Source organism: Chrysemys picta, chromosome 9 (assembly GCF_011386835.1).
Source record: "Chrysemys picta bellii isolate R12L10 chromosome 9, ASM1138683v2, whole genome shotgun sequence".
In the NCBI taxonomy this organism is placed as follows: Eukaryota; Metazoa; Chordata; order Testudines; family Emydidae; genus Chrysemys; species Chrysemys picta.
The window spans coordinates 15797807-15812864 of NC_088799.1; the positions used below are offsets into that span (position 1 = coordinate 15797807).

The following is a 15058-nucleotide window of genomic DNA, read 5'->3' on the forward strand; positions in this document are numbered from 1 at the left end:
CTGGGCCAAGCAAGTCTAATGCCAGCCCTGGAGACCCCATTTTAGCGGTCCCAACCCACAGTTTGAGAACCACTGCCCCAGAGGATTCTGGTGACCCCCTCCACAAGTGGGCAAGGGAGAGAGCTTCTTATATCCATCCCTCCATCTGCATCCCTTTGGGCTCGATAACTGAGTGCACATCTATGACCTGTGTTGTACAGTAGGTCAGCCTATATGATCTAATGGTCCCTTCTGGCCTTTAAAAAAAAAAAAATCTATGAATCAACCCCTCAGGAGCTTGGCAAGATTTTGGACCTTTACTTGAAGAAGGGATTAATCACAACCATCTAAAGCTTGCAGGCTATTGATGAAAGCCATGCTAAGTTCTATCCTCTTTAGATTTAAAAGTGGTTGAGTGGATAGAGTTTTAGAAAGTCTATGTCCTGTACTGGAGCTGAATAAGAGGTGTTCAAGGGAAACTCCTTTGACAGTGGGAGAAGGGCAGTGCTTTTGTCTCCACATTAAATCACTGTTGTTTGAGGTATCTGATAGAATTCTCATATGTTCCAATTTCATCAGTGGTTGCTTCGGAGATAAAGGCGTGTTTATTTTTCACCGGCTCTTTATTGAAATAAAACTGTTTCTGATAATGCCCAAGTAATTCTCTTTATCGACACTGAGAGGGCTGATACGGAAATCGAAAAAGGGAGCTTTTTCAATAGAGATTAAGATCTCTCGGAAACAAGGCAAGCGTCTGACAACATATTGTCATTCCTGTGCGGTCCCATAGTGGTGAAGAGGTCTACTGTTCTCCATTCAATAACAGCAACCATCAAAGAAACAATGAGCTACTACACCGACTAATTTTCCTGCAACTAGAAAGCTGCACACAGCATATTCTGCCGTGTCTCCTGACACTACAGATGCAGTATCACAAATCTGACATATTTGTAAAAAGGAAATAAAAATCACTTGTACACTAGGAAATGGAAGAGCAAGGTAAAATATTTGATATTGGAGATGGCAGTGACCTTGGTTTTTTTCACTTTCTTCTGCAGCATAGAGTGCAGGTCACTGGCTGGGGTTATCTGGGTGTATCTCACTTAGCCTTGCCATTGCATTGGTGCACGTAGGTCCCTCCTAGTCTCGGTCTGTATTTAGTCTTTTGTGGGTTGTAGTACTTTGGTCTAATTTTGGTTGCTGGGCTTAGTGTGCAGTTGCTAGGTGATGCTGGTGGCCTGTGATAGACAGGAGGTCAGACTGGGTGATCTAATGGTTCCTTTAAGCTTTTAACTGTGTGTCTCTAAGTGTAAAAGACATTAAAATTGGTTTAACCATGTTTTGGTCAAAATGTTGCTTTCAGATGTGCATGATTGATATCTTCGATCTTCTCTCCGCTCACGCTGATCTTCTGTCAATGGAGGTTCTATGCATGTAGCTAGAGGAGACTATCTGAGACAAAAATTCACCGGAAATCTTAGAGAATTTTGCCCCCAGACAAGTATTAGTTTGTCTTATCCAGTAGATCGGTTATAGCAATGGGCATAAGGTAGCAGAGCTCAGCTAACAGGTTAACTAGGTCATAAGGTCACTCAATACTGAGGAATGTTTTGGGGGAAATAGAGCTAAAGCGAACCAGTGAAACATAAAAATGCAGCTCTGATTTCCCCAGCTGTCTTTGTGTGTTGGTGCGTTTTGTCAGCTAACGTCTTCCTTTATTAGGGTCAGACTGTGCCTGGTCCTTGTGGGTGCACAGAGAAGAAGGCACAAGAAATCTTCCCTCCTGCTTGTATGCCCTGGTAATTGCGGACGATCAGTCTGCTCAGGGTAGTGCATGGACTACTCCCTACACATCCCCCTGTGGATGCAAATCTTCCTTCAGCGGGCGTGGGAGGAGGTGAGACAATGGCCCCTGTTGCATTAATTTAATGGAATATATGGGCCCAAAGAGTTAAAGGTATTAACATTACCCTAAAATTGTCCAACATTAAAGAGTGTTAAACGCAGTTCAGGGGTTGATATACAGAATGATATACAGATATGCTTTGTACCAGGGCAAACACCGTTAAACATCCGTTAATCTTTTATTAAAGATATAGAAAAGAAGGAAAATAGTTAAAGCATTTGAAGGGTAAGTTACTAAGTAAGCCTTTCATTTTAACATCCTTTTTTTCCTTTTCCCTTTAGCTGAGGGGAGTCTTTGGAAGGAACTTCCCCCCTGTCTGACCATCTCCCAGATGGCATTAAAGATGGTGGTAGCTTTCCTTTTGGAGAAAAGAGAAGTTAGTTGAAATGGGCTGACGCTGTCAGTGTTGCTGCTGCTGTTAAAGTCCAATCCCAATTCCTAGAAGACAAAACAAGATAGGCACATACGCAACCGGGGAAATAAAGAACCGCAAAGATTTAGAAACTGCAGCTTCTGTCTCTGGTGTTGAATTCAACTTGCAACCTCACTGCTTTAAAAACAACAACAACAACAACAAACAATCCACCACAGGCACAATACACGGGTCTTATCAGCTACTTTGAGACCTTGCAAACATGTGCCAGTGCCTGGCTGTTTAGGGCATTGCTTCTAGCTGCTTTTTTCTGGTCACAGGCTTTCAGCATGTTGCAAAATATGCAGTCTTGACTGGCTAAGCCAGACTCGTAAGAGACAGAAGGGAAAAGGAGAGAAATAGGAAAGAGAAGAAATAAGGCAGGAAAGGAAAAGGACAGTTGGGGGAAGGAGGCGACCAAGTCTCACATCCTAGGTGGTGTTCAGGATTTATCTGGAGATGGTGGAGGTTGCAGTGTCTTCTGGGTCCCTTTTTCAGGCCTGGTCTGATCAGGATTAGGGGTCCCAGGAGATGGTGGGCATGGCAGACATGATGGTGAAGCTCACTTCTTCCCTTTCTCTCATCTTTCAGTCAGCCAGTGTCACAGTAACCAGCTTTTCTCCTCCACTGATTTCCTCCCCCCCCTCTTCTTTTAAGGACCCCAAAAAGGGGAGTAATGGGCAGAATAGCCCTTCCTCTCATTATTTTGTCCACCAATTAGATCTAATTTCCCACACACCAATTTTGGTTCATTGATTTCCAGCCCCACACTGTTTTGTTTATCAGGCATGATCTTAACATGGTCCTTGATTTATGGCCGTAGGCCTTTTTGTTTGGACTAATTCAATCTCTCTCTTTATTGCACCTTTTCCCATCAATATTTGCTGTTATAGGTTATTGTGACATTTTTTTGAACTTTCACACACTGTTCATAGCTTAGCTCACAATTAGGGGGAAATTATAGGCCCAATGATCACAACGCCCCCTCCTCCAGAGTGACCTACCATTTAGCACAGCCCTGTGGGGTGCGGGAAGGGGCAGCATGCATACCCCCTGTGAACTGAGGAGCTCCAAACACAGAGAGACACATTCCCTACACAGAAGAATGTGGAGTCTAAGAAGACAGAGGATGAGCAGTAGAACCACAAGCAAAGTGATCAGTGTGATGGTAGGCACAAAGTTTGTTGGTGAACTTTTTATGAAGTTAAACCCACTCCTCCCCCCCATCATCCCTCCATCCTATCAACTATTTGACCCCAAACATCAATTCCCAGCCTTAATTCCAGTCTCCTTATGACCTGCCTCTGATCACTGGACTTCCTATCCCCACATAAATGAGTAGTTCACTCAACAGATAAATAAAGTAAATAGAGTAGAGGACAGTGAACAAATTGCTTGTAGGTGTCATGGTAGACATCAAGAAAGATTAAATGAATAGAGGGTAGTGGCCTTCCATATCAGCTCAAAGAGAGCATTCCATGTATGTGCATCTCTGTTCAAGAAAACATGGGGTCATTTGAGAGAGGCAGACGACTAAGATGTTGAGGTTGGCATCGTCGTCAGAGCACTGGGCACGGGGAGGGGATGTAAGTGATGGATTTTTAGAGAGGGATAGAATTATGCAGGGGGTCATAAAGAAACTTGTACTCAATTGCAAAAGTGATCAACACAAAGAAGCACATTCCTGAGCACACTGATATTCCAGAGTTGATTCTGGAAATATTATCAGAAGCTGTAGGGTTTCTTCTTAAATTCAGTATGTTACCCTGTGGCTATATGCTGTGTGTTAATATGGGTGTTGCTTTGCTGGATGATTGTCATCTGTCCTTTCCATCTGCAGTGTATTGAAGTGATTAGCAGAAAAGATCTGCCATGCATGTACAATTGTATAGAATTTTGCTGCTGCTTCTAGAATTGGATTTACACTGCATGCAGAATAAGCTTCAGGCAGTGACAGCTGAGGGCAGAGCAGTGGTAATGTAGCCATTCCCCAGTGGGGAGAAGTACCCACCTTTCTGGCGGGAGATGGATTGCTTCCATGGCAACTCTTCTGGGGGTCTCATTCTGCAAACCATGTTTGCGGATTGCAGATCAGTTGCGGATACATTTTTTGTATCCGTGCTGGGCTCTATCGTTCTGTTGAGTGGACTCATTGGAGAATGTTTCTGCACAGCTGAAACCTTAACCAACTCAAATTAAATATTTAGAAGTTTGAGTTTAGCAGGAAAAGATTTAAGCTGACCTTTAATTCTGATCAGTTCCTTCAAGGCCCACTTTCAGCGATAATCCACATGACCTGAGAGCAAAATACAAAAGGAGTGCTTGGAAAGAGGCAGTTATAAGGAGATTGGCATTGAACAGGACTGGTTAATGGAGTCTGGCTGAGAGGATAGACAGTGTGTCATAAGCAAGACTTTCTGCTGCTTTGTGGCTAAGTAAGCCTAAGCTATTTAATTTCCAGTTCTGTTCAAAGCTATTTCTGCAGGAGCTATGTATTGTAACTCTCAATCCTGTGACTGTGTCCACTCTTTTCTCTTCCACTCTTTGAAGTCTTGCTTAGTCCTGACAATAACAATTTTCAGGCTTCCTAAGTGACATGAATTACATGTCTGGCCTCGTGCTGTTAGAAGGTGCTCACAGAATGTAGCCAGGCAAATTATTTATTTATGAAAGACTGCAAGGGTGTTTATATTGTAGGCCACTGCCTTCAAAGGAAGGAGACTGGTGTGTCAGTGGCATGCATTTCTGTACCCTGCGGGCTAAAGCAACCAGACAGACATGTCATTGTGGTTGTGGGGCCCAAGCTTTAAAAGGAGCAGAGTCAGAGAACTGCAGGTAGCGCTCTTTAATTTGCAGCCTGTTCTAGCTGGGCTGCTGGTAGAGTCAATTAAAATCCACTTTTATCTATTCAGTTCAGCATGCTGAACGGGAACATTCCTTTCTACTGAATATTTTAATCGATGCTTAATACAAAATCAATTGTTTTCTCATTTTCAGAAACAAGCAGCAGCTTTTCTGCTGAATTACCAGGTGAAGGTTATTGAATTTTTAATGCCCTGCTATTGGCTTCAGGTGTTAATAACTGTGGTTGTAGTATAAAGAGTAATGAGGTGTACGACAATAAAGACGTGGGCCTTTATAAAAGAGCTGTGAAAGCATAATGGTCCCTAAACAGTTTATATTGGCTGGGGTCAACACACTGACCTGTGCTCAGTCCCATTCTGATTCCAAGCACAGAGCTGAGTATAGGTTTTGTACCCCCATATGCAAAGTAGTAAGCACAGGGCCAGTGCGGTAACAAGGGCGAGGCGAGTGAGGCACTTGCCTCGGGCACACAAAGCCGGGTGGGCGCAGAAAGTGGTGGAGAGAAAAAACAAAAAAGCTGCTGGCACGGAGATATTTATAACCCAGGTGATCTCCCCCCCCCCCTCCGACCCCACCTGCTGCCCCCGCTCCTGACCCCGACTTGCTTCCCCTCTCCCCTTCCCAGCCCCGGAGCAGAGAGTCCCTGTCTTTCCCCTGCAGCAACTACTGCCGCAGGGTCCTACTGCCAATGGGACCCTCCAGCAGCACAGGGGCCCTGCCCGCAGTCACCACTCCTGCCCCATGCTGGGCAAGGAGGCAGCCCCATCCCTCACCCCCAGTGAAGCTACAGTCGGGGCAACAGCAGGGGAGGAGGCGCACGCAGCGCCCCCCGGCATCCACCACAGGGGAGGCGAGGGAGATTCCTGGACCTGAGAGGGGCCCTAGGAGCACATGCAGTGACAGTGGTGGGGGTAAGTGTGCTGCTGGGGGGGCAGGAGAGGGCTGGGGGGAGTCCTTCTCTCTGGCCCCTGTCCCGGAGCAGCCTGCCTGCACCCCAAACTCCTCTCCAGCCCTGCCCCACCCCACAGCCCACACCCCAAACCTCCCATTCCCAGCCCCAGCCAGAGCCCTCATCCCCCACACTCCTACTCTCACCCTGAGCCTCTCCCACACCGCAAACCTCCCATTCCCAACCCCAGACAGAGCCCTCACCCCTACTGTCGCCCTGAGCCCCTCCCACACTCCAAACCCCTCACCTGCAGCTACAATCCACAGCTCTCACCCCTGAACCCCTTCCCTCCACACCCCCTCCTACCCCCAAACTCCCTCCCAGAGCCTGAACCCAAATCCCTGCCCAGGAGCGGTGCCAGGGTTTTTGGCACCCTAGGCGGGGGTCCTTCCGCGCTCCCAGTCATCGTCGGCAATTCTACGGCGGGGGGGGGTCCTTCCGCGCTCCTGGTCTTCAGGGCACTTCAGCGGCGGGTCCTTCACTCGCTCCGGGACCCACCGCCGAAGTGCCCCGAAGACCCGGAGCGCGGAAGGACCCCCCCCGCCGCCGAATTGCCGCCCCCCCAAATCCTGGTGCCCTAGGCGACCGCCTAGGTCACCTAAATGGAAGCGCTGGCCCTGCCCCTGCCCCAACCTAGGGCCTGCACCCCAGACCTCCTCCCTCACCCAAACTCCCTCCCCAAGCCTTGGGCGGGGGAGGGGGCGGGGTTCTGGGCACCACCAAAATTTCTACAAACCTGCCACCCCTGATCCTGCCCTGCAAACCTGAACTCCCAGCATTCTCAGGACATATGCTGATCCCTAGTGGCCACTGCTGATATCCAGCACCTCCCTCCTCTCTTAACCTGTGAGTCCCTCTCTGGATTGGAACTGGACTGGAACCAAAGACCATCTTGTAAGCAACATTACCAGCCCAAGCAGTCAAAAATCATGAGTTGACCCCCCAAAATCACAGGCTCTACCACTGCCCCTTCATTCGTTCTTCGGCAGCAATTCGGCGGCAGGCCCTTCCCTCCAAGAGAGACTGAGGGACCCGCCGCCAAATTGCCAGCCCTGGGGGAGGGTGCAATTTTATATTCTTGCCTCGGGCGCAAAAATACCTAGTTACGGCTCTGCACAGGGCTTTATCCACCTTGCTCCCCACCTTTTGGTCAGTTCTGTCAGTTTTCTCTACCCACAGCATGCACCTGGACAACTCAGGCTGTGGTAACATACCCTGCCTCCAGCCCCCACACAGATAATCACTACCAGTTGTGTTTTGTGAGGCCTTCTGCAGCCTATCTTTGAAACCAGGAAGTGGAGCTAATATCAGTGCAGCTTGGCCCTTGTCGGGCAGGGCAGTTAGGAGATTTACTCTCTGAGGTGGCCTGCAGGCATTAGAGTCTGAGGGGACCATTGCCAGGGAGCCTGGGCCTATTTAGTTATTTATTTATTTGGGGGTATGCAATCTGGGAAAGCCAAGCCACCGCTTTCTTATCAACAGTGTTGAAGGCACGAAGGCCTCCAGGAAGATGAGTCATTTTGCAGTCCTCAACTATGTGTGTCATGGTTGTGGCTGCCCACATTGACGTAGTGGACTGTGTCTAAAATGCCAAAGAAATTCTGCTGCAGCACAAATTCCATGTCCGCCATGAAACCGGTTGAGAAGGCTCCATTGCCTTTGTGGTAAATCAAACCCGGGTTGACACTGAATGGGGTCCGAGACAAGATAATAATTTGTCACTTTCTCTGCGGACCATGAAGCTTGCCACGTGTCCTCTACCATAAATCCCTTACCTAGTAAACTTATCCGCAGTGGGCACTGTGAGGGCAGACGACCACGTGGTGGATTAAACATGTCTTCAGTTAGCAATAGATGTGGCATATCAGGCAATTTTGTCACGAGCTTTGCTATGCTTTCCTCTCTGTGAATGCTAGCTGATCGAATTCGAGCCTGGGACTGAGCATTGGCTAGTAAGTTGGGGAGGGGGATTTCAGTAGCACTCTGTGTTGGCCTAGCTCTGCCGCCATGGAAGTCGATGGGCATTTTATCATTGTCACCAGTGGGAGCAAAGTTGGTGCAACACTGAGCACTTTGGAAAATCCTACCTTTGGTGTGTAGTGCAGTGTTCGGCGAAGAACTGGGACCTATGTGACCATGAAGGTAACTTTAGGCCAGAGCCCACCAACACCCAAGGGCAAGTCATTGTCATGTTTCTATTCAGAGTGCTAAACCCTAGCTTCCTGGTGTGAACTGAATACCAGAGAGATTCCACTTCAGAATCCAGGGTTAAACATGGCTTGGATTGATTGAACAGTTGGGACTCAATCAGTTGCTCTTGAGGGGAAGGGTGTGGTAAGAAAGAACATGGTGTGAGGGACAGGAAAATGAGGGTATGTCTACACTACAAAATTAGGTCGAATTTATAGAAGCCGGTTTTATAGATATCGGTTTTATACAGTCGATTGTTTGTGTCCCCACATAAAATGCTCTAAGTGCATGAAGTCGGCAGACTGTGTCCACAGTACCAAGGCTAGCGTTGGCTTCCGGAGCATTGCACTGTGGGTAGCTGTTCCCGCAGTCTCCGCTGCCTATTGGAATTCTGGGTTGAGATCCCAATGCCTGATGATGCAAAACAGTGTCGCGGGGGGTTCTGGGTACATGTTGTCAGGCCCCTCCCCCTCCGTCAGAGCAACGGCAGACAATCGATTCACGCCTTTTTAGCTGGGTTACCTGTGCAGACAACATACCACGGCAAGCATGGAGCCCGCTCAGCTCAGCTCAGCTCACCGTCACCATATGTCATCTGGGTGCCGGCAGACATGGTACTGCATTGCTACACAGCAGCAGCTAATTGCCTTTTGGCAGTAGACGGTGCAGTGTGACTGGTAGCCGTCATCGGCTATCTGGGTGCTGGCATACGTGGGGCTGCATTGCTACAGAGCAGCAGCCCCTTGCCTTTTGGCAGTGGATGGTGTATTACGACTGGTATCCGTCATCGTCGTATTCCTCAGTGAGTTCAATCAGAGGCACCTGGGCAGACATGTTTTGTCTCCTGGCCTATTGAACCGTCTTGATGAGGATGGCTAGCAGTCGTAGTACATAATTTTCTGCCAAGCACCCAGAAGATGCCGATGGCTATCAGTCATGCTGCACTGTCTGCTGCCAGCTTAAGATGTAAAAAATAGATGGACCAGATTTGTTCTGTATTCATTTGCTTCCCCCTCCCTCCGTGAAATCAACGGCCTGCTAAACCCAGGGTTTTGAGTTCAATCTTTGGGGGGGCCATTCTGTGTGACAGTTGTTTGTGTCTCTCCCTGATGCACAGCCACCTTTGTTGATTTTAATTCCCTGTACCTGTACGCCATGTCTTCAGTCGCCCCTCCCTCCCTCCGTCAGTTTCGCGCCTTTTTTCAGACCAGACGCCATAGCACTGGGATCATGGAGCCCACTCAGATCACTGCGGCAATTATGAGCACTATGAACACCACGCGCATTGTCCTGGAGTATATGCAGAGCCAGGACATGCCAAAGCAAAACCAGGACCAGCCGAGGAGGTGATTGCAGTGCGGTGACGACAGTGATGAGGAAATTGACATGGACACAGCCCTCACAGCCCCAGCAATGTGCAAATCATGGTGTTACTGGGGCAGGTTCATGGCGTGGAACGCCGATTCTGGGCCCGGGAAACAAGCACAGACTGGTGGGACCGGATCGTGTTGCAGGTTTGGGACGATTCCCAGTGGCTGCGAAACTTTCGCATGCGTAAGGGCACTTTCATGGAACTTTGTGACTTGCTTTCCCCTGCCCTGAAGTGCCAGAATACCAGGATGAGAGCAGCCCTCACAGTTGAGAAGCGAGTGGCGATAGCCCTGTGGAAGCTTGCAACTCCAGACAGCTACCGGTCAGTCGGGAATCAATTTGGAGTGGGCAAATCTACTGTGGGGGCTGCTGTGATCCAAGTTGCCAGGGCAATCAAAGACCTGCTGATATCAAGGGTAGTGACTCTGGGAAACGTGCAGGTCATAGTGGATGGCTTTGCTGTAACGGGATTCCCAAACTGTGGTGGGGCAATAGACGGAACCCATATCCCTATCTTGTCACTGGAGCACCAAGCCACCGAGTACATAAACCGCAAGGGGTACTTTTCAATGCTGCTGCAAGCCCTGGTGGATCACAAGGGACGTTTCACCAACATCAACGTGTGATGGCCGGGAAAGGTACATGATGCTCGCGTCTTCAGGCACGCTGGTCTGTTTCGAAAGCTGGAGGAAGGGACTTTCTTCCCGGACCAGAAAATAACCGTTGGGGATGTTGAAATGCCTATCGTTATCCTTGGGGACCCAGCCTACCCCTTAATGCCATGGATCATGAAGCCGTACACAGGCAGCCTAGACAGTAGTCAGGACCTGTTCAACTATAGGCCGAGCAAGTGCTGAATGGTGGTGGAATGTGCATTTGGACATTTAAAAGCACGCTGGCGCAGCTTACTGACTCGGATAGACCTCAGCGAAACCAATATCCCCATTGTTATTGCTGCTTGCTGTGCGCTCCACAATATCTGTGAGAGTAAGGGGGAGACATTTATGGTGGGGTGGGAGGTTGAGGCACATCGCCTGGCCGCTGATTACGCGCAGCCAGACACCAGGGCGGTTAGAAGAGTACAGCAGGTGCGCATCAGAGAAGCTTTGGAAACCAGTTTTGTGACTGGCCAGGCTACGGTGTGAAACTTTTGTTTGTTTCTCCTTGATCTGAGTTGAGAGTGCTGTCCAGAGCCGTCACAATGAAGCACTGTGGGATAGCTCCCGGAGGCCAATAACGTTGAATTCCATCCACACTACCCCAAATCCGACCCACAAAGGCCGATTTTAGCGCTAATCCCCTCGTCGGAAATGGAGTAAAGAAACCGGTTTAAAGGGCCCTTTAAGTCGAAAGAAAGGGCTTTGTCGTGTGGACGTATCCAGGCTTAATTCAATTTAACGCTGCTAAAGTCAACCTAAACTCGTAGGGTAGACCAGGCCTCAGTCACAGGAAGGTTAGTGAGTTGCTGCAGACAAATAGTTCTGGAGGGACCCTCTCTGGAGTATTGAAGTTCCTCAGGGAGGGGTCCAGATCAGTCTTCTGGATAATGGCTTCATGCACAAATGTTAGTCATTTCTGAGTTCTGGACCTCAATTCAAAGCTAGCCGAATGTAATGCACAGTGGTGGTGGGGCCAGAGGAGGCCTGGAAAATGATTTTGGAGGCCACTTCTATATCAACAGAAAAATGATTCATTCACAAGCAGTGAGGATTCATGAAGCAATATGTTCAGAGAATGCAGGCCACAATGGAGTTACAGCTGCTGTGCATTTACATGCCTTGCTTGTAAGGATTGCTGCTCTAGTCTAACATAAAAGGGAAAAGAAATACTAAATGGACTATATTAAAAATCCTTAATGATCAGCCATGGAAATTAAATTTCAGAATGTGATCTTACCTCCATCCCATCCTGCCTTTAATTTTAGTTACGAGTAATAAAAATTTAGTCAGCATTTCGGGTTTAGTATCTTCCCCCACCCCTCAATATCTCCAGCATTTAACAATCTTGGTAATGATACAAGCAGTTATTAGGCTAACTGCTCTATTAGTTTTGCATCTACAGGCAATATTACACAGATTAGAAGGCACGTGATGCAAGTACATTTGAAGATCTCCAAGCACTGTGCAAATATGAGGGAATGAATCCTGATAACCAATCCTGTCGCATACTATCAGCTTTATCACCATTTTATAGATGGGGAAGTTGAGACTCAGGAAGTCTGTTGAAGAGCTGGGGTTGGAACTCATATCTTTTGATTCCCAGTCCATTGCTTTAGCCACAAGACTATCCTTCCCTTTGTAGTAGTCAATTAGAAAACACGGCAGGGACCATGACTCCTGGACACAATTACCAGCTTTTTCCCACCAACTTGTATGATGACCCCGAGCAAATCACTTAACTGCTCTGTTCTTGTATGTATAAAATGAAGGTATTGGCATTATGACACAAATGTTGTGATACATAATGTCTGTAAATTGCTGTACATGTGCAAAACACTGTTCTGGCTAGTCAGTGGAGAAGGTGAAGATAAAGCTCAATACAGCCCGTGGCCAACTTCACTGAATAATTTCTCACAGCAAAGCTATATTTTTGCAGTACTCTGTGAATTTAAAACACAAACAGGCAATTCAAAATGTTATGGAAGAACAATTTCACTTCACATATTTTGTCCATCTCTATTTGTAGCAATTGCTTAGTTCTTTATCCCTTCAGTACAAAGCCTTCACAAGAAATGCTGTTCTTTGAGTCAGAGGTCCATTATCCTTCTACTGCAGGCTGAGATACATTGACAATGTTGTTCACTGGCTACTTCCCCTTCTCTTAAAGAATTAATGGCACAGCTTATTCAAAATGCCTCACAGTTAGCAACACATGTTCATTGTTAAGCCCCGTTGGACCCCTGCCCAACTGGACCTGTGTGCTGCTGGTATTGCCAGTACTGTAATAATATCTGCGGTTGCTGGATATTCTCTTACACACGTTACGGGATTGTATGTCTCTTAGTATTTTTGAAAAGCTGAGTTGGGCATTAAACTCTCCTGGGACTCTCATCTTTTTTTATTTCTAGGAGACTTCACAATTATTCAGGGGTTACATGAGGCAAGTGGCTACTTGATGTACTTATTGCTACAAAATCTTTGCCAGATTTAAATCAAGGACAGAAGTGTAGGACTGAGTGAGCTGGCTGGACTACAGAGATGATCATTCAAATTAATGGATAAAGTGGATACTTGTAATGATGTTTGGTCCTTCTTTTTAATATTTTGTGATTGCAATATATAGTGTAATGGTACCTTCATTTTTCATTGCTTTCTAGTTATGAGCAATATACACATATAGGTACAATGTGTGTCTGTCAGTCCTGAGGGAGAAGACAGTGATTCCCAACCTTTTTTTCCTGCCTGGGACTCAAAATTCACCCTGTTTCTTGCTACAACTCACCCATCCTTTAGCCGGAGGCAAAATTGTGGGTTTGGAGTCACAGTAGGAACTTGCAAATGGATTTATTTGGGAGGGCGCTGGATGAATGTGCGGGGGCGGGGATTGAGAGGGATGTTCTGGAACACGAGTGAGAGATGATGTCACGGTAATGTTAGGAGTTGGGGGTCTGAATGGGGGTATAAGGAATCTCTCTCACACACATCAACCACTCTCAACCTCCATGACAGCAGCATGCAATGTAATGAAACCCTTACAGTAAGTTTTATTTCTTGTATGTGTATATCAAACTCGTTATATTTAGCTACCGACCTATCTATCTAAAGATTTTCTATAGTCCTCATCACTATAGTATCCTAAGTGCTTATTTTGTAATACATGTACAGATATTGCAATTCCCATGTACAGTATCAATCAGTTAAGAGGGGAAAGAGAAAGGGAAGAATTTCTTTCTAGCGCAGAGTTACATTATTCCATTTTATGGGGAGCAATTAGTAATCAATTATTTTGTTTTCTAGGTTGTGAAGCTGTTGACCAGGTCACAGTGTTTGGTGTTTTGATCCTTGTTCTCATCATTTAGCAGGGGAAAGTTGTAATCTCTGTGGATGCGCTAATTACCTGTGTGGTCACATGACTGATTTAGCCAATCATAAGTTCATTTCTTAAGTCCACTTTTATAATGTAAAAGTAACTTTTGTTTCTTAGGGACATGCAAAGAATTTATCAGCCTTCATCTGGAACAGAACTGAGAAACAAATGATTCTAGAAGTTACCAAAACTAGATATGGAAAGGACGTACTAGGTCAAGATGGTCTTTCTTCCCACTAGTACAGCATTGTTCCCGATGTTCTATTCAAGTATCTTATCTGAACTGAAGATTATAATAGTGTTTGGTCTTTGTTTTATGACTCTGCCAATAGGATTGTCCCTTTAACTGAATCATCCAAGTAGTTGGGGGGCAACTAACCCTTTTATTGTCTTTTTTTCCCCCCCTTTCTCGTTTCAGCTTTCAGTTTTTAGTAAAGTCATGTCAATTGCTTTGAAAACGTGAAATATTGTCTAAGCCCTAAGTAATAAGCCAAATTATTTTAGCAAAATTAAAATCATATATTTAAGAAGTGCAAACCAATCTACGGACTGGGAAATTTTCTTTTGTGATCATTCATGTTATGTGGTGTGTGTTTATATTGGGTCCAGTCCTGCATTCTTTATGTGCATAAAATTTCCCTGGAAAACAGTAGGAGTTTGGTGGGTGCATGGACTGCAGGATCAGACCCAGTGTGCTGGTCTTGTCTCTCTTATTTCATGACTGATCAGTTTTGGGTCTGGGCCTCAATAAGATCTTCAGGTTTATGCCCTCTGTTTGGATTTTTATATTTACTGTTAAAACAAATTAAACAGGGGAAGAGTGGGAAAAAATATGTCCAGTCTGATTTGAAACAACTCTAGTGAACCACTCCCCTTGGCAGACTGTTCCACAGATTAACCAACTTTACCCATTAAGAAATGTTTTCTGATATGAGGAAGCAGAGAACAGCCCCCCAGCATAAAGGAGTGAAAACTTAAGTAGATCATTAGAAATGGAATTATAGGAAGAAAACTTCTCCCAGATTTAATGGTGTCTGCACATATTTATGGAAGATTTATTTTCAAGAGACTGACTCTGGGGCACCTCTATATATCCTATTTGCATTGATATGGAACGAGGCCCTGTAGTGAGAATATAGAATACATAGCAATGGGATTGGTGACTTCAAGATTTCTAATTTTTTTCCCCATTTTTTTCAGTAATAAAAGTTACTTCCATTTCTTGTTCTGATGCCTCTTGAAGGAAAACAGGCTTCCCAAGCAGTGCAAAAATTTTTTTTTAAACAAATAAACTCTTGCAACTAAAAAGAAAAGAAACTCAAAATTATTCAATGATCACTTTCTGTTGCAGTGAAATTGC

The 15058-nt window shown here is 46.1% G+C and overlaps 1 protein-coding gene across 32 annotated transcripts in view; it reads left to right on the forward strand.

Moving 5' to 3' along the window:
* The window catches only part of TNIK (TRAF2 and NCK interacting kinase), a 302307-nt gene that overhangs the window by 175763 nt on the left and 111486 nt on the right, over positions 1-15058 (forward strand). The window lies entirely within an intron of this gene.